Source organism: Aphelocoma coerulescens, chromosome 2, assembly GCF_041296385.1.
Source record: "Aphelocoma coerulescens isolate FSJ_1873_10779 chromosome 2, UR_Acoe_1.0, whole genome shotgun sequence".
Taxonomy (NCBI): domain Eukaryota; kingdom Metazoa; phylum Chordata; class Aves; order Passeriformes; family Corvidae; genus Aphelocoma; species Aphelocoma coerulescens.
In genome coordinates, this window is record NC_091015.1 from 90,019,792 (window position 1) to 90,045,330 (window position 25,539).

The 25,539-nt window shown below is 41.3% G+C and overlaps 1 long non-coding RNA gene across 1 annotated transcript in view; it reads right to left on the reverse strand.

Annotated features, from left to right (window-relative positions):
• LOC138105811 (uncharacterized) overlaps nt 1-25,539 on the reverse strand; it is a 49,750-nt gene that overhangs the window by 15,290 nt on the left and 8,921 nt on the right. The gene's annotated exons all lie outside the window — the stretch shown is intronic.

Below are 25,539 nucleotides of genomic sequence, written 5' to 3' on the forward strand. Positions count from 1 at the left end.
CCCCGCCAAAACATCATCTTGGTCCAACAGGCAGCTGTCAGATATTTTTCATTAACATGAAACATATGCTGGTGTTCACACATGCACTACAATCCTTACTCCTGCAATGGAGAGAGCTCCTTTTTATGTTTGACTGTAAGCCAAAAGCGTTTTCGTGCCCACACCTGTCTTCAAGAAGAGGATTTTGAAATGCTGGAATTAGAACTGAACCACATGTCATAACAGGAAAAGTTAAAGCATAAGTAGCCTCTCAGTGTTTGCTCATAAATGACCTTTATCAACGAGAGCAGCCCTACTGAACTGTGATGGAGCAGTTATTGCAAACACACATGGCATGGACAAAGTATTTGGTATCTCTATTTATTGATCAGTATATTTTCCTGGCCAAAAATTTTCTGCTGTACCCAAAGAATTTTCTTGTTACTTGACTCACTACTTCTACTGATGGCAGGGCAGGACCAAAAAAAAACAACAAAAAACCACAAAACACCATAAAAGAAATTCAAGCTTTGCAAAATGCCTGTGTTGGCTTTCACTCTTAGTCTTTCTTCACCTAGAAGAAAATTCCATCCTCAGTGCAATGCAAGAATTTATAATCCTTTTTCTTTATTTATTTAATTTATGCTCTAAGTACTTGTAGAATTACACATTAAAGATGTATTAAAATACACTGTCATTCTAAGACAAAGAAAAGGTAGTCAGACTTGGAACTTGAGCCTCAAGTTAAATGTAACATTTTATTTAACATAACTGCATATGAGAGGTGTAGTGGTTTGGTCCAAAATACTCATTACTGTTTACCTTCTGTGAAATAAGAATTAGGAGAAATGCAAAGCAGGCACCAAACTTGAAAGAATATAAAGAAGTTTATTAACAGACCTAAAAGAAGGAAAATAAAATCATACCGCACCTTCAGAACACTTCTCCTCCCCCCACCTTTCTCCCCTCTCCCAGTGGCAATGTAAAAAGACAACCCTTGAGATGTTCAGTCTGTTTACCACTTCCATAATAACCTTGTTCAGTCCATTTAGGAAGAGGAGTCTCTCTTGCCCATGCTATGAAAACATTATCACAACGAGACAGCCGCCCGGGTTGGTTCTCTGCTCGCATGTGAGTCCCTTCCCCGACTTGCAGCTTTTCCCACAACTACTTTCAAGGGTCCACTCTTGAAGGTTTTTGGGGTACAATTTTAAGGTTGAGTCATTCAGAAACAAAAGTTCTCTTCACCCATCTCTGGGAGCATTTCATCTCTAAGAACAGAGGCCCTTCTCCTTCCCTGGGAGCAAAGGGTCCTCCTCATCTTCATCTCTAGGACTATCTCTGGGAGCATCTCTAGGAACTGAGGTTTTCTCCTTTCCCATTTGGAGCAAAAGTCCTCATCGCTTCCATCTCTCCCTGTTCAAACTTCTCATGAAATTACAGCTGCGTCAGCACCTGCCTATCTCAGCACAGGTGCTTTTGCTCACAAGCACGATTTGAACACTCCACCCCCCATATCTTCATGAAATTACAACGGGTACTCTGATATATCATAGCTTCACAACAGACTTTCAGCTTTAAGCATCTCCTCTTTCTCTTCCCTCAGGTTTTCAGCTCTTCACAGCACTAAAAGGGTTAATCTCACCTAGGCCTTGCAGCTGGAATGTCGCTTATCAAACTGGAGGGAGGGGGGGAGCCAAGCCGCTCCAGCTGCCCACAGCAGCAGTGTAGGGGGTTCCGTGGGTGGAACAGGGCCCATGGCTCCAGGATGGCCATGACCCAGCCTGGCCTGGCCCAAGCAGGGCCTGGCTGGGCCCGCTGGCCCTCTCATGGGGCCTGCAGCCGCCTGTCCCAGCGCCAGAAACAAGACAGAGCTGTGGGGGGTGTTAGTCTATTCTTAAGTATGGATCAGAGGTGGTCACAACTTTAAGTGGCTTAAAGAATTGTCCATATTCAAACTGGCCACTGATAGGTTCTATCAGGTCACAGAGGAAGCTGTAAGCGCCCCTTTGCAAGAACATCACTTCCGGGACTATGCTTGCTAACCCATGACAAGAGCTACTACAGTCCTGGATTAAGTATGAAGAGAAATTTCTAAAGAAGTATGAATGAAGTATTTATCCATTGCTTATGCAGAAAGAGAACCCATCTGTGACAAAAATTTATTTACAACTCTGGAAAAATGAGATTTTTGAACACAACCTAAAACCTTAGCAGAAAAGTCTTAATAAGATTAATTGAAGTCCATATGACAAAATCTCTCAACTTGAAGTTATTTGCCTTTTGCAGATTGCTGCCTAAGGAATATGTGGAGGCAGGATTTGCCATTCCCTCAGTTGCCTGCACTTTTATCACCTACTTTCATCACATCCCTCTCTCTTTCACTACTGTAAGAGGATCAGTTGGGAATTTCATCAGTGTCCAGATAGGTAGGCAGATAGCAATTATCTTTCAATGAAAGCAGATATTTTCAAACAAAAACAAACCAAACAAAAAAAAACAAACAAAACAAAACCAAAAAAAAGAAAAAAAGAAAAAAAAACAACAAAAAAAACCCCCCAAACCATACAAAACCCAAAAGAAACCTAAAAAAGCCATAAAACACACAACACAAAGAGGACTTAGATCTTGCTATTTCATTATTTTATTAAGAATCCATTTGGCACACACTCTGAACATCTGAACATTAATCTCCTGCAGTCAATGAATAATTTCATTCCTGTTTTGCCTTTAGACTTAAGGACACAGTGTTTACACCTCTCTCAAAGGGTGACAAAATGCTGCCTCTAGGACAAAAATCCACTTCTTTCAAGGATTTTTCTCACTAAAAAATACACTAAAAATAAATAATAATTGTATGTTTCTGCCACTAATATCTTCCCCAGCATTTCATCCAAACTTTTGTGTATTAACAGCTTGATTGACAACTACAAAAGCAAGTTAATGTGGTATCCTTAGTCTACATGAAGCACTGGATGCAGACCATCTGATCCATGTAGATAAAGTAATCAAAGTGCTTTAAAAAAAGATCCTCCAACACAGCCTGAAGCATTCAGGAAGGAATGGTCATTATGTTTGAGGAAAGGTCCATTTCAGCTTCCAGATTTGAAGTTCTGCTCACTTTAGGATCTGCAAGTCTCACAGTTTACCTAATCTCTAATTCCTAGTTTACTAAAAGGGTTATGTGCCCATGGCCCTAAAATTATAAACCCACTTGGCATCCTGAATTCCAGGTCTGATAGCACATAAAACCCCTGCATCATTTCTTTGGATCTGTCATATATGTAATGGAAACCAGACTTATAAGCAGCACTGGTAAAATCTGCTGAGCAGTCTCTGAGACAGAATAACCTGCACGGTCAGGTAATGCAGACCATCCTCACACCATTTTGTCCACTATTGCAAAAAGATCACTGGATACTTAGTAAAAATCTACCCAGCTGCCCAAGTAGCTCCCATCAGGAGCTACTGCTAAATGTCTTTGAGGTCACCACTGAATGTGACTGCTATGATGCTGCTGCTTCCTCATCAGCGCAGTCACTGTCACAGCAATAGCTCAGGGACTGTCTAGACTGACTGTCACAGATTCCCACCACATCTCTTTGATGAACACGTTTTCTCTTAGGCACAAGAATCTTTGTCATCTGAATGTCTTTGAAGCCAGATTAACACCCATTTGGAGAAACCAAAATACTTACATTAAGCACTATAAATAGTAACTGTCTCACAGGTAGAATTTTACATTTTTTAACTCTCCTCTTCAACAAAAAAAATAGCTCAGGAGGATGGTATATATCAATACCATAATGTAAAAGTAAATGAGGGAAGTGATATGCAAGGGACCAATTTTATTTTTCTAAGTGAAGTTTGATCAAAACCCAGAAAGTATCTGAATTTGATGCACTTTTTGGATTTTGAACCTCCAGCTTATGTTAAACTGGCATTTTGGACATATTTTAGTAATCCCACCCACTGTCCTTAACCACAAGACAAAAAAGAAGTCTTTTTTTGATCATATACAAAATTTGATCTGCAACACAGTGTTTAGAGTCAAAATACATATCATCAGATAAATACAGCTTAGACAGCAGTATGCCCCCCAGGTCCCCTTGTAACTGGTTACCATTGCATGAATGGGGTAAAGAAGGAACAGGACATGTAGCTTCTTGCCTGAACAAGACATCTCCTAGTGCAGCACAGCATCTCAAGTGGCACATCACCAAAAAAACACCTAATGCATACTCACATACGTACACCTGGATGTTTTTCCAAGATTATGAATGAGCAACATTTGTTAAAGGAATACTTGACTGTGGGTGGAAGAAAAACACATGATCTACACTACAATGCAGTTTCTGCTAGCACCCTAAAAACATTTTCAGTTCTCAGCACTGAGCTGGGCCTAGCCGCATTATCCACTTCAATAGCTCAGATTTCTTCCAATTTCTGTGCATAGGGGACATCTCAGAGTTTGCATATTGGTATTTCAGCCCCATAAGAAGTTTTTGTAAGTCTATTTGAATACTGTGTCCTCTCTTTGATGGGAGGACACAGAAGCCAAGGAAAATGCAGGAGACATCACTCAACTGGATACTGAAAAACTTCAAGTGTCTTGAACTAAATCAGCCCTGCAGAATGAAAGACCTTGTAACACCCCGCACTTTCCAGTCACAGAATTTTCAGTCAAATCAACTCCTTGCCTGCTTTACCTTGGCTTTTGATGCCAATTAGAAGCCAAATTAAATCAGGCATCTATTTAGTAAACTTCCCCACATGGTTTTGCTCTGCATTTCAGTACATACTCAGCTGTTGCTTTAAGAAGGATTGATTACGTTTAAGAGCTTGCCCTCGCTTATCTGCTATGAATTTACATAAGCCCATTATGTAAGCCAGAATTTGGGCTCCTTACGGCAAGCTTGACACACCTCACATTTGTCTTCATGCTCAGTTTCTGTTTACAGTCACATCCATGATAACTTGTGAAGAAGAGTAATGCAAACGAGTTACTTCCTCGGTCCCTTGTACCCCCGATGCCACCAAAGGCTCCGGCTACACCTCATGGATACACTCCTCCGGTTCCTCTGCTGCAGCGCGCCGCACTCGCGAGTGACAGTAGCTGTGCAGCGAGAAACACTAGAGGGCAATAAGTGCCCTTCAATAAGCTTAAGGGAGTCCTAAGGTGTGCTTAACGCTTGGCTCCTTCTTAGTTTTGGCACGGATATTATCCTTCCTCGGTTGCACGCTCTAGTTCAGATCTCAAAGGATGTGCACATCGAACCTCTCTGGCCAGGCTACAGCAGCACTTGTGTGCTCACTGAACTGCTTTCCTTTCCATCTATCCTTCTCCCACCACCATTCATTCTTCCCTTTAGAGAGTTATCCAAGTCTTTCAATGATGTGATCTTTTCCACGTGGTACATTTGTTTATCAGCTTTGCCATACTAAAGTACCTACCCATAACTGGAAAAAATTGCTTCAATGGAAGACAGGATTAAGTCTTGACAGTGGAGAGGGAAGAAGAGGGGAGTTCAGCTGATTTCCTTACAGGATTCTGTTAACACTAGTGAATAATCTTACAGATTTATGATTTTTGATCAACAAATCCACTCTTAGCTCTAATATGTTCTTCCCATGAAACGTTTTCACTTCTTCCCAATAATAATCCTGAACAGAACAAATGTAATAGTCTTCTCACTTATATATGAAGATACTGTTTTCCAAAAAGGGTGAAAAAAATCCCAACCACAGAGCACTTGAACGTGTCACTCACCTATAGACTTGCATATGAAATTACATAAAGAAGAAAAATACAAAAAGAAGTTGTATGCAAGCCTTCCTTTTTACTGTTTCCTAAATTTGTCCCAGGTTTTTAGGGAGAATAGTTTTGCCACTTGAAAATTTTCATACCAGTTGAACAGGATAAATCACATTCTACTGGGAAGACCATTCCTCAGGTGTTTCATAATTTAAATTTAACATGTTTTCTCCATGCCTAAGAAGCGTAACAGTTCCCAGATGGGGCAGAAGGAGTTGTAGAAGGATTTTTCAGGATTCATAATCCGAAGTATGGTAGAAACATTTAAAAAAAAACAGTAAATAGTGAGGACCTGTTTTGCCTATCTTCTTGGCTTCTCTTCCCACCTCCATTTTCCACCCACCTTATCTAACTCAGAAGTACTACATAAAGAAACTATTTGAGAAACATGCAAAAATCTGCTAGCCTTCTAAAAAGCCATAGTACAATTAGCTTGGTCTAGACTGCTGTGAAGTTGTGTCTTTTCAATAAAATAAAAAATACTAGTGGCTGTTCATTTAATATTTCCCATTTAATGAAGGGATGGAAGCGAGCATCCCAAAGAGGATGGGAAGCCATGCTGAAACATGCAGATCTTATCTGCAAAGACTGCATGTGTCAACGAGCAAAATTTAAAATCCAATTTGTCTGAAATGTCTTATTATTTTGCCTTTAAAATTCATTAAAGGTTTTTAATTGAATAGTTGTGCAATATGTATTTGCTGCCAAACATTATAGGAATGTAGTGTTAACGAGGATCTTGAAAATTCTAACATAAAATGTGCTCCATGACATAGGCAGGCTTACAAGCTATATTTCTCCATTTTGACATGCTCATACAACAGCAATGACAGTCTTATTCTTGATGGGAATCAGTCCCCACACAAAGAAAGAGAGATATGAACTGTGAGGAGTGTGTAGCAGCAGCTGCCTCGCATAAGAGCTCTGGGATGTGGACAGGCTTAGTCCTTGCACAGGTCTCCTGGAGCTGCAGACCAGCCCAGGTTGTGGTGCTTTATGTTGTATCTCTTGTGTTCAGGCTGTACCAGTATTTCCAAAAAAAAGGGAATATAATTCATACAGTCATGTGTTCATCCTTCCCCCGCTTCAACCCCTTTTCTTCCTTTCTTTTTCCCTTCTCCTTTCAGGCTTCTCTAAGCCCTCTAAACCCTTGTGGATCTTGAATACAGAAATTGTTCTTAATTAACCTGATCAAGACAGAAGCAAAGAAAATGTACCTTCTCATGCAAAGCCTTGCCCTGGCCCAACAGGCCAGGAATTGTGCATGTTCTACTCCCAGCCTTAGGCTTTTGGGAAAAGCTCATGCACACACACACAGAGGAACAATGGCAATGGGGGACCCCAAATAATCCCCTCCCCAGCTACTCCCATGCTCATCCCAGGAGCCATCAGCCCATCAAAGGCCCATCTCTACAAGTCCCAGGAGAACCTCAGCCCCCCTGCCCAGACATTGACCCATCAAGAAGGGACAACAGGAGCATCTCTCCAGAGTATGTTTCGGGCTCTGCCTACGATTATTGGGCACATTATGGGATGCAAGGGAAGTGCATTTTGTGATTGCACAGGACTTACTGTAGGTTTTTGTGAGCAATGGGGCAAACGTGAAAGAATGGATAAGGGAATCAAAAGGGCTGATCACATATCAGCAGGTGTCCTCTCAGGATACTTGTCTGGCCCTGTGCTGCACCTTCTGTTCGGTCTTCTCAAACTATGTTTACCTGAGGGGAGGGAACCTCTCTATTCTCTGTGTGTGTGTACATGTGCATGTGTGCAGGGCTCCAGCTACAAGCATCTGGAGGGCAGGTTTGCAAGTCAGCATGCAATCTCCAGCAAATATCAAGGATGGCTTGCTGGTAGGTAGGTGAAGCACCCTGGGAGCCAACAGACTGCCTGTCTCCAAGAGTGAGGCCTCTGGAGGAGCTGGTTTTGGAAGGATCAGTGGGATCCTAGCCAGCTGCTAGGGCTTGGAGGTCAATAGAGACCCCCATCTTTTTGCTGTGTCTCTCCAATGAGAAGACCATGGGGACTTGGCTATCAGAAGGACCCATGGGGTCCTGGCAAGCTGCACATGGAGGTCTGGACCTGCAGTTGAAGGGATGCTGTGGGTCCTATGGGCCTCTGTGTCCAGGCAGCATAAACTGGGGAAGCTGGGGGCCAGGGACAGCTACCTGGTAGTCTGCATGCCTAAGTCCTGCTGCTGGAGAGATCCATGGGGTAAATATATGTGTGCATATATAATGATATATTTAATTATAATTAGTAATAATTGATGGCAATTATTAGCCATAATCCTATAATTGTTAGTAGTTAATATATATTAATGACATAACATATAATTAATATATTGATAATATATAATACATGGGATGTGGAGAGAGAGAGAGAGAGAGAGAGAAGGAGAGAGAGAGAGATAATTATGTAATAATGTTTCACACTAAGAGACCTACACCTTGTTCAGCCAAAGAGGGGAACAGGATGAGGCCACTGGTGCCACTTGTGTGCCTGTCTGTGTTGATCTGCATGGTCAGGCAGGTACACACCTGTTGCACATGTGCAGGGTGGTGCATGCAGTGTGTTCATGTGCATGCACATTCCCTTACTGCCAATGCACACAGCCTCAGCACTGGTGGGAACCAGGGGTAAAAGCTGCAGCAGCATCCCCTCTGTTGGGCTACTGGACCCAGCTGCCCTCTGCAACATACAGCTTATATCTAGAATTCTCTATATATTCTGGATGTTCTTGTAACCATCCACTCTAAAAACAGCTGGCTATGACATCACCTTCAAAAAGGGTTTCTATTCCCAAAGTCATTGACTGTTTAGATACATTTTGATCTCTTCAGTGGCTGTGCAGAACTAGACCCTCTTGTCTGCACCAACACCCACTGTAGCTCATGTGCCCCATGAGGCTTGCTGGAAGATAAGATCTACAACATAAGTTAGTGGTACCTGTTAGAAAAAATAAACTGATACCCTAAACTTTTGAAGTGATAGACTTCAAACTGGCAACTAACCATATAGTTTACTGCAAAGCCTTTGGTGTCAACTACAAAGCACTGAAAATTGGAAAAAAATAAGGCCCTCCATTTTGTTACATAGGAGGGGTAGAAGCAGAACACTACTATACCTAAAAAAGTTTGGATTTTGATTAACTGTGTTTCAGGAAAACCAGTCAGCTGAGGCAGATTATTAGAGAAACACACCAATAGTTCCCAGAGATCCTAATCCACCTGGATGACCACTATCAACAGCCTTATCAAGAAAGCCAACTGTAAGCATTGATAAACATATTCTAAGCCAAGTGACTTTCTGCCTCTCCTGGGAGCACTGTGCCTGGGTTTCCCAGGAAGGGATAAGGTTCTGTACAAGACAATAATTCTTCCTTACCCTTGCCAAGAGAGTGAAAAACTGTTCAACCAAAACCAGAACAAAATCTCATAAGGTTTTCAGACAATTTTCATACACTACTTTAACTTTTCTTCAACTTCAGTAAGTATTTCCAACCTGTATGCCAGGAAGCTAATAAAACACTTCAGTTCCTTAACAATAATCACACTAGTACAAAAAAACCCACCAGCTAACCTAAGGACAGAGTCAAATACTAGGATTCTCAGTCAGAATTAGGGAGAGGGAAGAAAATAATTCCTGCTGATAAATTCTGACTTCCTAGGTAGTATGTCATGATCATGGCAAGTAAGAAAATCTAGCAGCATCATATTAAGGAATCTCAAACCCAGTTTTCTTTCTTCACATAATGTGGAATAAACTAAACAGTGGCCACTCTGCTCATGCTTTTCTATTGTCAGCTCCTCTCCAAGTGATGCAACTGGTACACATTTTCCAAGTCACATACCACCATACTTGTATCATGGCCCTGACAGGTTAAAATACTTCCAATCTTCCCAGAAATCCTATAGCAAAATTAAGGTATTCCATTGCCACTTGTCCACTCAGGGACATATGGTGAGAGTGTGGGCAGTATAGCCACCTGATGCATACCAGTCAGTCGTTTGCATTTAATGGTTTCTCTTTCAAGAAACCTTTTGGCCCGAACACAGTCTGTCACTGCCTGAGACAAACTCCTCCCTTACAAACTCCAGACAGTAGACACTTGTTAAGTCTCATTACTTGCCTTCTCTGGTAAGAAGTACTTTTTCGCCTGACTCTTTCATCCACTGATCAGATTTCCTCCTATCTTTCATCAGGCTCAAGAAACAGAGACTAGGGAAAGCTTTCCATTAGTATTGAAAGGCTTAAAGAGAAACAACAGAATGGAAAATTTTGTCACAGAAAAAAAAAAGAAAAAACCAAACCCCACATTTAAGGCGACATTTTGTTTTTCTAGCCAAGAGATTTGGTTCCATTAAAGACACTGCCAGCTTGAGCTAAAGTTAGATTCCCAAAAAGCATGCTGTTATACTGCCCCAGCACAACAGATTCTCCAGACCTGGAAAAAACCAGTGTTAAGGGGCTGGTCTTGGTCTGTGTATTTTAGCCAGTAGATGTAATCTTTCTGGACTTCAGCAGAGCTTTTGATACTGTCTCTCACAGTATCCTTCTGGACAAAGTGTCCAGCATTCAGCCAGAAAAACACATCATGCAATGGGTAAGCAACTGGGCTCATGGATGGAGCACAAAGGCTAATAGTGAATGGGGTGGCATCAGCTGGCATCTGGTCACTAGTGGGGTTCTGCAGGAATCTGTCCTCAGCCCTGTGCTTTTTAGCATCTTCATTAATGGCTTGGATGCAGGACTGGAAGGCACACTAAGTAAGTTTGTTAATGACAGTAAATTGGGAGGAGCTGTCAACTTCCCTGAGGGCAGAGAGACATCAACAAATTGGAGAGATGGGCAATCACCAACTGTATGAAGTTTAAAGAGAGCAAATGCTGGATTCTGCACCTGGTATGAGGCAACCCTGGTTGTGTATAGACTGGGGAATGAGATGCTGGAGACCAAGGCTGTGGAAAGGGACCTGGGGGTCCTGGTTGATGGCAAGGGGAATCTGAGTCAGCAGTGCCCTGGCAGCCAGGAGGGCCAACCCTGTCCTTGGAGGCATCAGGCACAGCATCAGCAGCCAGGCAAGGGAGGGGATTGTCCTGCTCTGGTGAAGCCTGATCTTGAGCACTATGTGCAGTTTTGGGTGCCCCAATATTAAAAAGATACTGAGATGTTAGAGAGTGTCCAGAGGAGAGCCATGAGGATGATGAAGGGTCTTGGAGGGGAAGCCATATGAGGAGAAGCTGAGGTCACTCGGTCTGTTCAGCCTGGAGGAGACTGAGGGGAGACTTCATTGCAGTCACAACTTCCTCATGAGGGGAAGCAAAGGGGCAGGTATTGATCTCTTCTCTGTGGTCACCTGTGACAGGACTCAAGAAAATGGCCTGAAGATGAGTCGGGGGATGCTTAGGTTAGGTCAGGAAAAGGTTTTTCACCCAGAGGATGGTTGAGCACTGGAACAGGCTCTCCAGGGATTTGGTCACAGCACCAAGCCCAAAAAAGTTCAAGAACATTCTGAGGCACATGGTGTGATATCTTGGGGCTGTCCTGTGCAGGCCTAAGAGCTGGACTCAATGATCCTTGTGGATCCCCTCCAAATCAGGTTATTCTATGATTTTATCTATTAAATACTAGAGTTTTACTGTATTCCTTTGCATCTCTGTTCTCCTGTTACCAGTTCCCCAAACATAAATTTAAAGCCTGTCTGGCTTCAAATCAGAAAAGTCTGGCTTTAAGTCAGAAAAAGCAGAAGACTGGTGAACCATGGAAGGCACTGATCAGCAGAGAGAGTGCTGCATCTCAGGCCAACACAACCAAAGGAGAGGGAGGTAAGGGGCAGACAAGAGGAAAAATCTCACTTGGCTGATGAAACTGCATCTCAGTCCTGATCCAAGTTTCTCACAGTGAAGCTCACATAGACAAGTGACAGACTTTGCCATATCACACCACCAGTACTATCCAGAATAAAAATTATTAGGACAGTATTAAGGGACTAAAGAACTCACTACAGAACTCACTTGCTACAGAACTGATGCCCTCAGTGCACAAGTTACACACTTAACACTTCAAAACACTTATACTTGCATATACATACATGCACATATTCAAGTCATGAGTGTATATATATATATATGTATATATATATACATATATATATGCATGCTTAGGATTACAGGCAGACTCACTCACTGTTACTGTTTTGTTACCATCCCACTACAGCGAATTTAAGGAAAAAGCAGTCAATAAGTGGCCTTGCCTTAAAATGGAAATTGCCTTAAAAATACTTTTAAGCCTGAGGGCTTGCAACAGAGACTACTAACAGCCAACCTAGAGCACTGGCTACACTAAAGTTTTGATCCACTGGAAAAGCAGGCTGGAACAAGCCAGGAGAAGGTACGGCATCATACATTGCGAGAAGCATCACACATGATTGAGCAGTTGCATTTCCAGACATCACAGGATCTCTCCTGACTAGATGAGGCTTACATCTCCCACTTTTGAAACTGGCAAATCCTAAAGGAGTTTCAGGTGCCATAGAAAGTAGTTCAGCTCTCGGTGTGCCTAGGACTGTCCACATTTCTCAGGATCTGATCTTTGGGTTTCATTCCCAGAATAATTGCTTCCTCCTCTTACCTCCTTTCTCTTGCTCAGCTGAAAAGCACAGTTACCTAGCCAGAAGAACATCTTTTGAGTCCAGAAAGACCCATTTCCTTAGATCCTATCCAGAATTTCAAACAGTGCCCCACTATAGAGCAACATGCTCACACCTGCACAGAGATAATTTGAGTACAGAATACAGTGTATGCAGACTGATTATTTTAGGTTACTTTTCCCTCCTCCCTCATTTCATGATCCTTCACAAGGGTATCACAGTGCCTCAGCAGGACCAGGGACAATATCACAGGCAGCTTTTGGTTAAAAGGAAGATCAATCCATGCTGATAGGGCGACTTTAAGGCTCAAAGGAATCAGACCAGCTGAATTTAGTCACCAGACTGCTACCAAAGTCACAACATTTTCATAGAAGTAGAAAAATAGTGCAAGGTACTTGTGAAGAGGAATAAGAAAGGACTAGCAGACACTTCTTACAGCGACTGTCCTTCAGTTTTGGCACACTCCAAGAACTACAGGTCACCTTATCAGGAGGCAGAGGCTGCTCATGCATGAGCATCATGGTCCAGTGGACGTGTGTCTGCCCATGGCAGGGGTGTTGGAACTAGATCATCTTTAAGGTCCCTTCCAACTCAAATCTTGCTATGACTCTATGGTCCTTGTTCTGGTTGACCTAAGGGGCAGAGCTCTGAACTGAGCATATTCAAGAATAACAGGGGTAAAACTGAGCCAGGCCTTGGGCACGGTAACTTCTTAACTCTTTCTTGAACAGCTTAAACTAAAGTTATTTAGAAAAAAAACAAAAACAAAAACACACAACCCCCCCCCCCATTCCCTATCCCCCTTGCTGTCACTTGTCTATCACTTCCTATGGGAAATATAGCATCAGTTTGTAGGACTAGACCTCTCCCAGTGTGTGTTTAAGTCTGGAAGAGCAGGGCCTAAGCCCTTGCATTGCAGAGTCCTAGACAAATACCCTGCACCTGAAGAGAGATCCAACCCAGTGCCAAACCCTCCAGGGCCCATACCAAACCTCGCAAGCATGTAGCAGGCAACAACAGACATACCTGAACTAGTGACAATTACATTCACCATTCTAGTGCCCCACACCAACACTTAAAGAAATTAATCCTTAATTTCTATTAAAAATTATAATATTAGAGTCAGACTATTTGCTTGCTAAAACCTCTGCAAGAAGTTTGGAAACCCCTTCAGAAAGTCAGTCATTCCACATCTGAGGTTTTGTATGGTCTCTAGCTTTTCAAAGATTTCACAGCCCTCAGAGGAGTATCAGGGTGTTTACCTTATGTCTTAATTAATTCCCTAAATAACAGAAAAGGATGTTTGTACCTTAGAATAAAAATATTAATTTCTAAACTTTCATTACAATAGGAAAAATGAAGGAGAACACATTCCTGGGTGGCCATATCATACATTTTCATGGCAGAAATAAGTTTTAGCTTGTATTACGTGTTTTGGAGTGTCTGAAACGCAAGCTGTCAACAGTGTGGTGCTTGTTTTGAAATTTTACATTTTTAAAAGGTTGGTTATGACAGCAAAACTTTTTACCACTAACTCTGTCATTCATTATGTGCAGTCACCACAATCATAATTGCAAGGAGTTGTTTTCCAGGACTAGTGAGCAAGCATATTTATTGGTGTATCAGAAATAGCTTATTTTTCATAGTTATAATCAGAAGGACTCCAAATGGAAGATGAGCATCACCATGTGGGAAGCTGGGGATACAGAATAGAAACATGAAAACCAGCATTAAATTTATTCCTTTCGTTAGCTACCAATACAAACTGTTTACAAGAAAACCTCATCATCTTTCTGTGTCTTTCATCACTGTCACTGAATGTTGACCCATATGTGCCCTCTCTTTCTTTTTCCATCCAGCTCCTACGCTTCAAGCTTTATATCAAGCTATCCAAGTGGCAGTATCAACAACTAAAATATAGAAGTAAGGGGTATTTTTCCACAAGAAAATAGACACAGGTAGCACCAAGGATGTACTGGTATTTAAAACTCGAGTGGAGTAAGGCTGCTGTTAGCCAAGCTCTCCTGAGGCCTGAGGATAACAGCATATTCTTGTTTAATTGACATCATCTATGCCAAAACATATTTAACATCACAATTATTACCAGGATTTGGTAGAAAGACGTAAAACTGGGACTGAATTTCTGAGTCACCGCCGTGGCTCACACCACCCTGTAAGTTCTTCCAGTGCACTGAGTTCAAAACAGCCTGAAAATGGTGATGGCTTCGGTGCATGGATCTCCCTTATGGCAGACAAACCGTACATTTGCTCCCACACATGTATACAGACAGGAAACTAAATATGCAATTACCCAATTTGCAAGTGTGACACATGTGCACACATCTATGAGGACACACCCTTTCAAGCCCCATCCTGTATTTCCCCAAATTTAAGTCAGTTTATTTCCTCCCACAGACACTGATCCTGCTTGCCAAATAAAATTCTGGAAAAAAACAAGAAATGAGTAGCACTGGTCGCTCTGGCTGTTTATGATCCAAAATGTTTTTTACTCAATTAGTGCTTTATGTAGGTTCATTTAAAAAAAAGAGGTTAAAAAAAAAAAAAAACAACACCAAAAAAGATGGTAATAGGAACAGAAAAGTAAACGTCAACCTTTTTTTCTGGAAGTTAGCTACTTAGAGAGAAAAAATAATGTGAAACAGTATTTAAGAGGAAAACAAGTCCAGGGAAGCAGCCCATTCAGTGATGATGTTTTACTGTTACAGCTTATTTTAGGATAAGTCAGTACTGCTGGAAAGTAGCAGAAATGAGTAAGTTGTTTCTGAAGTCATATCAATGATAAATGATTAAAATTTAAACCAAACCAAAACAACAAAACCAACAGGCTTCTCTTTATTATCTTCCAATATATACAGCATGATTGAGGAGGAGAGAAAATACCTGCACGCTACAATTACAATAATATTAACTACTGTATCAGCCTATCAGGCATTTTAGCTACTCCAGTGACTGCCAGAGATAACAACTGACAGAAACACCAGCATCAGAGATACAGAATAAAATAACAATTGTTGAAGTAACACCGAATAGGAACAACTGTTTTTCACAGGACCGGCTGCTCAAGTGTCCAGCAAACCCTAGGCCTTGGTGACAGTCGTGTGCTGGTTCCAGTGAGTGCAAACAGGGGAGGGGACAAAGAAGGCTGGCCTGAGCCTCAGCCCCTGCCCAGAGACAGGAGGCTGTGCCCTGCCTGGCTCCCTGCCACGTGCCACAAGCATCTCCAGTGAACAGACAGGCACCATCATCCCCTTGTGTGAAACTCAGTGGCACTGAAGTGTTTTGTTTCATTTTTATTTGGAAAGGTCATTCTAGGCCACTTGAGTTGAACAAGATAGCTGAAATATGTAAAGTATTCAGTAAGAGAATTTACCCCAACTTTATCTACAGGAGGCTCATGCGGAGACAAAGTGCTACGAAGAGAAAAGTCAATTACAAAGCCCAATCAGCCCAGACACTGACCTCTGTTGCTGAAAGGGAACCATTCTCAATGCAAGAGCTGTAGATTCACACACACACAGATTTGAACCGTGAGTTTATCAACACAGAGCTGCAGCCTTGGGCTATCATCACATCCTGAGATCATCCTCCTAAAATCCAGCCCCAGACTCTACCTGCAGTCATGAACCAACACGTAGACTTTCAGATTATTATTATTATTATTATTATTTTGTATTGATGATTATTCTGTTTATGATCCAGTATTGGCAGCAGAGGCTGTAAAGCTGAAGACTGTCTTTTAGATGGAGACTAGACTGAAGTGTAACAGTAGGCTCTCCTTTGAAATGAAGGATCCCAAGCACCAACATAACTAACAAAGCAGTGTCAATGCAACACTGGATTCTGATCTGCAGGGCCAATTTCTGGAATATAAGAAAATTAGATCTCAAACTTCTCAAGTCCCTTTGGAAGACAGGCACTGAAAATCAAAGGCAACCCTAACCTCCAGGACAGGTGCTCTAACCTACTATGCTGAAGCTCCAGAGAAAGGCAGGCATAACACTCAGTTTAATGTTTCCTGCCTGTTTTGGCACCCTGAACATTGTGTGATCTTTACAGATCAGCTATCAAACCTACAATCTAAAGAAGCCTAAGCCCCAAATAGTTATGATCACCTGTTAGAGCCTGATGACCTTCTCTCCAGATTCTCTAATCTTCATACATACATACGTAAGCAAACACAGTGAATCTGAGCTGTGTAATTAACTTGTATTCCGTGAAGCTTTTTTTAAAAATTTCACTGCTCATTATTCACCGTGCACACATCAATACTAATGAAGCAACAACTTGACCTGTACAAGAGGAAGTGGGTTGTGATTTGCTACCAACAAACATCCCCATTATCAGAGTGCTAATCAGCTCAAACATTTTTGTTGCTTACCCACAAAGCATTTTGGAGCACATTGAGGACTGGCTGCTGCCTCGGGACCAGAGCACCAGGGCCACCTCATGGCCCCAGCCAGGGAGCAGGGCAGGCCGGTGGGCAGCCCTGGCTCTGGCTTTCAGGCACCTCCCTGAGGATGGGTCAAGGCTATGCTAGCACATCAGTGCACAGGTCAGGCACCACACTGTCCATGACCAGGCAGGAGTGTAACAGACTCTTGTAGAGCAGCTCAGGCAGCACTGAAGACCTGGAGTTGAACTGAAATTGAGGTCATGGGCCACCCCAGGTGAGGCTGCTTAAGGGAGCTATGAGTCCCAGTAAAAACTGTTTGTAGAGTCAAAACAAGTCTCATGAACAAAGGAACCATCATCCTGCAGCCTCTTTCAGAGCTTAAAGGCACATAAAGGCACCTGACATTAATGCCATTTTCGAAATTCCTTTTGAGAGTCTGGGGGAAAAAAGTTAATAAAAACCTTTTCTTCTCCCTCTTCATCTGTCCCTATCTCAAAGAAAAAGCCAAACAGATAACATCAAACTTACATGGAAATTACTCTAGAAGGATGTAATTAAATATGACTCTGGATGGGTCAATTTCAAACAGCTGGTTTTTCACTGGATGGCATGAAGAGCAGACAGGCATCTGCTCTACTTGCAGTGCTCATTAGCAACCTGTCTGTCCCTTAGAATTATTACCTTCGTGCCGAGTTTTGGGGCTTTACCATGGAGGTTACAGAAACCTCACCCCAATTTCAGCAGTTGGGGTACACATAGTGGTTCCCTTTCATCAAGATACCAAACCAAATTACTGGTTCTCCTTTTTGTCTATCAAATATATTTTTAGCACTATTTTTTTCAAGCTCTATGAAGTGGACTAGCCTATACTTATCTTCCCAAAGAAAAGCCTCCTCCAGCCAGCTCAAAATCTGGAAGTTTACGATATGCCAGAGGAAGACAGAAATCATAGCTTCTAAGTATTATGCCACATTAGCTGTAAGGAAGAGAGAATCATTATGGCTATTTTATACAGACCAGCTGCAAAGGCAGCAGCCACAGCACTTGTTACCACATGGCTATTTCAGGACTGCAGATGTTGGCCTTACCAGCCCCAGGAACCAGATGCAAAAAAGGATCCCCAGGAAAGCACTTTCTTTCTCTTCTCAGTGAGAAACACTAACACAGAGACTTAGATGCATCCAGAAAGTTAGCTGTGACATTTCTGCAGAAAGATACTGTTTCCTCTAAACTTCAAAGGACTCTAGGTTTGTACATCAGAAACTGGAGAGTACTTTTTACAGAGTCTAGCATTTTAAACAAAGTGGTGGGGCAGATTTTCTGTAGGAAAGGCTTAAAGAGCACTGACCCTGCCTAAACACAGTGCTCTAAAAGGCCCAGGTGGCTTGGTGGCTGAGGCTAAAAAAAGCTGCAGCCACATAGTAGAAGGGTAAAGGAAAAATGTTTAGAAGCTTAATTTTTCTTTTCCTGACTGCTAGAGAGGATGGGAAGGGCAGTAAAGAAATCTCCCCTGGGTTATAAAAGACTACTATGTTATTGTGTTATGCAGAAAACAAAGATATGGAGATAACTGTGGGAAAACTTGCAACTGACTTTCTCATTAAAAATTTAGGTATTTGGTAGAGTAGGGGGATTTCAATGCTTTATTTGGAGCAGAAAAATTGAGGGGGGGGGGGAATTGGCAGAAAGGAAGCGATGTCTGCATATTTAAACTGCCTAGAAAGAGGAGAAGCAAGGATGGGAGAGAAACCTCTGGCAGGTTGACTAGAAGATAATTTGCACCATATAGCTCTCTTCTTGAAGGACGGTGCCACCACCCTAGCAGAATTAGCTCAATGATTCTTTAAACTTCTCTCTGCTCTTTGGTACCTCTTACTGACACATTTTACTGACAATGAAAAACTTGCCCTTCAAGGCTTTGGCACAATTTGTGACAGATCATTAGCACAAAAAAGCAGTCTCTACACCAATTACTTCATTCGTTGATCACATGAGGGCACAAAAACATTATTTACTGGGTTTGAAAATAACAACTCAACAAGCAATATAAACTTAAATAAAATGGCTCATTACTTTGTTTTTACCTGTGCTGAAATTTAGGTACTTTTGCATAACAATGCAAAACTTGGTTTTGTTAATTAAAAGACCTTTTTCATACTCAGAGCTCATAAAAAATAACATTTGTTTTTATGACACAAGCTTTCTCTACTTGCGCAAAATTGCAATGGAAAACGAGTTAAGCATTTTTAAAGGGAAAAATAATTAAATACTAGTGATATATTATGGTACTTAGGTGTGAGACCCAGATTCATTTCAACAGCAATTTATTTAATTTGAACCCATGCATCCCACATGCCACATAAAGCACTGTGTCCCCTCTGTGATGGGACTGAAGTATCTAATACCTCATTCCCTACTGGAAATGTGAGAATCTTTACAGAGTGCCTTTGTGAAGCAGCTCCTTTACAGATATAACATATTTCTCTGACAAATTCCTTGACCATCTGATGAATCCTGAGGCACGTTTTAATGCCAAGGTAAAAAGATTAGTTTGCCCCTGTGTTACTGAGCCCAGTGGACTGTAGGCTACATCTACTGCTGCAGCCTCTGGGGAAGTGTTTGCAGCGGTGTGCTCAGCTTTGAGCTCAAATACCCACTACACAGGCAATGGAAAGTGTGACATTTCAAATCCACTACTGAGTATACTGAAGGTGCTGAGGAGAGTACCAATCCTCTCATATGCATGTCCCTGTACAGCAGGTTGCATAAATTTAACTTAGAACCTCACCAAAAGCTTTTGCGTCTTAGTGAGCCTGGCTATGCCTGCAAGACAAACAGGCTAAATTAAAACACTTGAAGGTATTTTCTTGGCACATGAGAAAATGTGAAGTTTTGGAAGGAGTTCTTAATTGAGACTCTTTGACTCAACTGGTGGTTCTATGGCCTTCTGGTACATAAATTTTGCATGTGTGTACATATATATATATTTATATACAAACACATTCATATACATGAGGCTGTGTACAGAAAGAGCAGGAACAGTCTGTCCTAGGGGCACACTTGCATGCCTTGCCTATTGCAAAGCAGTGGGTATTGCTTGGATTACTGAAAGAATAAAACAATCATCTGTACATCTGCTGTAATGATTTGCTTTGAAGGCTGCAGTCTAGATGAAAAGGGACTGTGAGGATCAGAGAGCAGTGGATTATACCACTTGTTACTTCTCCAGCAGGAAGCCAACTCAAAATACCAGTACATCTGCTAACTCAATAGCAGATGTGCCAAATCATCAGTTCAGTTCATTGGTGATTCCTCTTACCTGGCTTGTCTTATAATGTCACCGGCTTTTGGAAAGAGCACCTGATAAGACAAGGCTGAGGTGCAGAGGCCTCTCAGAAGACAGGGACAGTCACGTTGGTAAGCCTGGACCTGTCCCAGTACTTGCCATTGGCAGTGACAAAAGGCACACAGCTAGGGGAAAGTGTACAACCAGAATGAGTGGGGAGCGATCTTTTCCTGCAGCATGCAACTCTCCAGCGACTCAGCTCAGACAAACCTCCTGAACAACTGATAACTGGTATCTAATAATGGAGGATACCATTCTCTTCAACAAATTTGTCCCATTTCCCTTGAACATACATAAAACATAGAATCAATAACATCCTGTGATAGGCTTTTCTGTTGCTTAACAAGAAGTTTCAAACCTGAGCACTGCCAGTGATGCCATGATGATTTTTTGCCTTCTCTTCTATACCCCTTTTATATACCTTTTTATAGCTTTTGTATTCTTAGTGGTTTTTAGCCTACATTCTCAGACTTATTTGTTAAGCTAGGAGACTAAACATCCTAGAAGCATAGTAGTTAGGGATCAGTGTGCCCCAGACCCCAAGGTCCTCTCCAGAACACATTCTGTAAACTAAGATAGAACTGTTTGGGGGAGGGTTCTCAGGGAGGAGGGCTCATTCAAGCCTCTCACTGGGGAATCTTTGATAGATATGCTAATTAGTAAGGCCTGTAATGTTATACTAGATCTTTTGGGGTAGACATTGCAGTGTGCATTTCAATGCATTCAACCTGGACGTGGTGCACCCAAGGATCCTTAAAATAAATACCAAGGTAAAATCCCTTTTTCCCTTCTAACTGTGTTTGATTCTTGATTTTAAGACCAGGAAAAGGCATCACCAGTTTCATTGAATATCCCCTATTTCTGCATCAGAAGGGTCACTAAGCATCTAACCTTGCTTACATTACCTGTGATCCTACATATTACATGTAGGATCTGCTTCTCTCCCTTCCAGCCTGAGGAGTTGAAGTCTCTTGAGATGATTTCTCATCCAGAAGTCATTGCATACCTCTGACCTTTTTTCCTTCAGTTTTATTATCTCTTCTGGAGGTAGGCTTGGTGGAGGATTAAGTGGAAAAGAGAAATACAGGATGAGAAGCAACATCATAAGAGTACACAATGTGCCAGGTACAGGTGTAATCTGAATTTATACAGTGGTCCAGGGCTGTCTGTTCTGGACTTTAGCATTACTGTGCACTGAGCTGACAGTAGTACAAGTGACTACAACAAAATCATACAATCACAGGATGGTTTGAGTTGGAAAGGACCTTATTATCTAGTTCCAACCCCCCTTCTGTGAGTAGGGACTCCATTCCCTAGACCAGGTTGCTCAGGGCTCCACCCAGCTTGGCCTTGTCTATGTGCCATTCCTCAGAATTGTGGGAGGACAAACAATGCCTTGTGTGCAAGATGGGAGTTGTTGCCTCCACCTACCCCTTGAGCATCACTTCATATCTATCTACACAGAACTTCAATAACTGTTCAGTATTGAGGTCCTTCTGCAACTCTTTACAGCCTGCTTTGGTTATTTCACCCCGAACACCAAGGTATCAGCAGCAAAGCAATTAAAAGGGTAGCTTTTTTACAGTACTGGTACTGGTGAATAGTCTGGCTGTCAAACTACTTACTTTCAAGTATCCTCAAACCCATTATGCTGAGCTTTTGATGGGGTACCCTTCCTTCTCAGACCAGGGTAAAAGAGCAGAGGAGGCTGCTGTTCTGCTGTGTTCTTTATTTCATAGTCTCATAGCTTTCTTGAAGGCAGAGTTCGAAGGGGGTTACATGATAAAGGCAAGCAGCAGCAGCAACAGCAGGCAAAAACAGCTGCTTCTTCTTCTATATGCTCTATACATTATACTCTATACTCTATATACTCTATATACTCGATATACTCTATACTCTATTTTCTAGACTCTATATTTTTTCTTACAGAAGTGTGGATTATATTTTTTATCTGACCAAAAAGATTAACACACAGTTCTAGTTTTTCTTTTCTTAACCTATCCTGGTCTAATTCTAACAGTTGTAAGTCTTACACAAGTGTTACAAAGGTATTACACAGATTTGCGTGTACAGTTTCTATCAGCTCTTATTGTTTATGTGAACACTCTATCTAAAAAATGTGAGCAGTGTAATTCTATCTATATTTTGTCTAAAGTAAAGAAATTCTGTGAAAAGGTAACACTGCTGCAGTAAGAACTGTGTTTGGAGTCTCTGCTACAGCTTTTTAATGTTTAAGGCACTTCGCATATATTTCTACTAAAAGTTAAAAATCTGTATTTCTATTTCATTTTGGTGTGGCTTCATGTATCCAAAGGTTTTAATTCAACCCCTGTGCTTTGGCTTCTCTCTGGGCCTGAGTCCAGAGGAGCTTTCACTCCAACACCATTAAACAGTTTTAATTTTTAAAAATTAATTTTAAATTTAAAAATTTTAATTTTTTAATTAAGCCTCAAGCCTAATTAAACATTTCTGGTTTCCTGATAACTTCTAAATTTTTGAGAGTATTGAAGGGTAAGAAATGCTGTGCCAACTTGTGTTCATGCTGGAAGTTGAGTGTTTCTACATAAACAAAGAGGCTTTGACTCAGGGGTTTTATTCCTCTTTCTTTGCATACAACATAGACAGCACTTTAGATGCTGACTATTTTTTTTCCAGTCCAAACATCCCCTATTGTATGTGTATCACTGAGGTAGGAATAGAGCCATACAGTGATTACATTAACTTCTCCGAGATGAATTTGCAGGATGGCTGGTTTATGGTTATCACTGCACACTGACTTGCCTTAAAAAGCCAGAGAGCCAAGGTAACGGCGGTTTTAAATATGTATTTTCAACCAGTAAAAAAGAAGATGATTAGTTTAAGATTCTAATGAAGGTATGGGCTCCTGCAAATGCAAAGCTAACATCCTACACAGTGGAGCCCTGCTGGGACAGAACCAGCCCTGGAAACATGTGCTGTGATAACTCAAAACATTTGTCATTCCATCACAGAGAGAAATTTTATATAGTAGACCTTCACTGTGAGTTAATGAACTGATTTAAGCTATCTAATCCTCACACAGGAAACATTCAGTTCTTGTACCTCAGTTCCAACAGAGTTAGCCTTCCCTGTCGTGTGGTAAACCTTAAGTCTGCAGGCAGCTTTTTGACCGCTAGACAGTGCTACCCCAATGACAAATGTCTTAATTTTCCCACACTGATTGATTTGAAAAGGTTTTCTTAAGCAACTTGATGGCAATAGTCTCACAGACACTTCTTCAGGTGCAAGACAGAGGTATACGAACATCTCTATATATACCCCAGAGGATCTCTCCTCTCCCTAATCCGTTACAACTAAAAACCAACACTTATGATGATGATGCTGTCTTCCTACATATTTTCTGAAAACCATGGTATTGTATAGTATCAAAGGCATCTTTCTGAACAAATAAAACTGTTTCTTGTACATAGGAGATGGGAGAAAATGATGCTACCTACCTGAACCAAAACAACTGTAGCCATAGGTGACTTAAGTGATTTTATTGCCATGTAGAACACATTAGAGATGGCTACAAATGACTGTTAAATAAATTAACATTGTGTCTTGGCAGGTTTGAACAGCAAATTTTCCAGCCTAGGGAAACAGAACAAAGGACTATCTTAATGTATGTGGACTCCATTAGGAAATCCCAAGATTTACCTCTTCTTCATACCTCTTCTTTAGAGACCAGACATAAAGGAGTCAAAGTTACTTCCATTTACAGACATAAGAAAATAACCCATAATCAAATTGACAGCAATAACTTTTGAACATGTAACTGCATGATTTAAGTGGAGCTCGAAACCCTTGCTTATTAGATCATACCTGCACTGTCAGTCTCAGATACATTGAGCAGAAACAATTCCTTCACATTGCTCTCTTGGTCATCTTAAGGAAGATCTTGCAATAGAAATATGGACAGCAGTAACTGCTGTATAGTGGTGACTGCTGACCTCACAAGATCAATCACCTCTGTCTTCCCAAGAAAGAGCAGCAGAGACAACATTTTAGAATTTGATTGAACAGTACACATTATTTCTAATATGAAGGTCAAAGATCAACTTCCCTAAAGAAATATGATAAAAATATGCACTCTCCTCTCTGCAACAGAACCAGTGCACATCACTTGTCTTCCAAATCAAAGACAGATAAGCCAAGCACTCTCTTTCCATTGCAGTCACCTTCAGGGATTTCTCCTCTCATGTCACAGTTATGCAGGTAGCTGCCTAAAGGATAAATCACTGCAGTCCATATGAGGAATGAGGGGGAAAGCACTGCATCCTTATTTCCCTCAGTCTCGGCAACAAAAGAACGGGTGCCGAGACTTTATCAATTATTTATGCAGCTGCCATTACTTCTTCTGCTCTTTATTCCCCAGATTGAAATACCTCTCTCTCTGGACCAAACTCCATCTTCAATTATTCATTCAATTGGGCATTTTTTTTTCTCTTGCTCATTTAAATTCTTTTTTGTTTGTTTGTTTGACTTGAACTGCTGGAACAGCAGCGATTTGTAGATTAGATAATACTGAGTTTGAAAGTTTGCCAAGAGCAATAGGCTGACCTGCAAAGTAAATCACCCAGACTTGGCAAGGAGGATGAGCAAGGACTATTGCAATACCTGCCATGGGCTTTGCATCATGTCATAACCATGCTAGCCTGATCCATTTGGACAGTGGCACCCATAACAACTGGATAACTAGCACAACTGAAGTACCTGTGCAGTTTGCAGATTCAGAAGTTACAGTGACTTCTGTATATCTGTTGCAGCATATAAATCCCAGATAATCACACAAGCAACAAGTAAACTACCCAAAGAAATGCACCAGTCATCTCCCAGTGCTAAGACTCCAGGCTAGAGTTCACACTTTCATATTCAGAAATTTCTTATTTTGCTAAGAAATATAATTAAAACTAAATCAGCTTTTTTAAAACTAGCTCTACAAGCATGTCCTCATTTCCAACCTGTATTACATATGAAGGGTACTCTAAATCACCACAGAAGCTAAAGAAAATGAGAGAGAAGGATTTTAGTTTCATTTTAAGCCCATAAAATCTCCATATCTTCTTTAGAAATCTCTCTCTGAGTCTCCGAATTTAAAGTAAACCTGTTATGCTGTTAACACCTCAGAAACATCATTTATCCATCTTTTTTGAGGTTTTGCATGCTATCTTTAATGTAATGAAAGCATAATATTTTTTTTAAACTCTCAGGAAATAATTTCTCACTCTTCCTTTCCTGTTCTTCGCATGCAGCTTGAAAAATCTTGTTACTCATATACAACCATTTTGTCTCCTATTTCCACTAAATAAGAC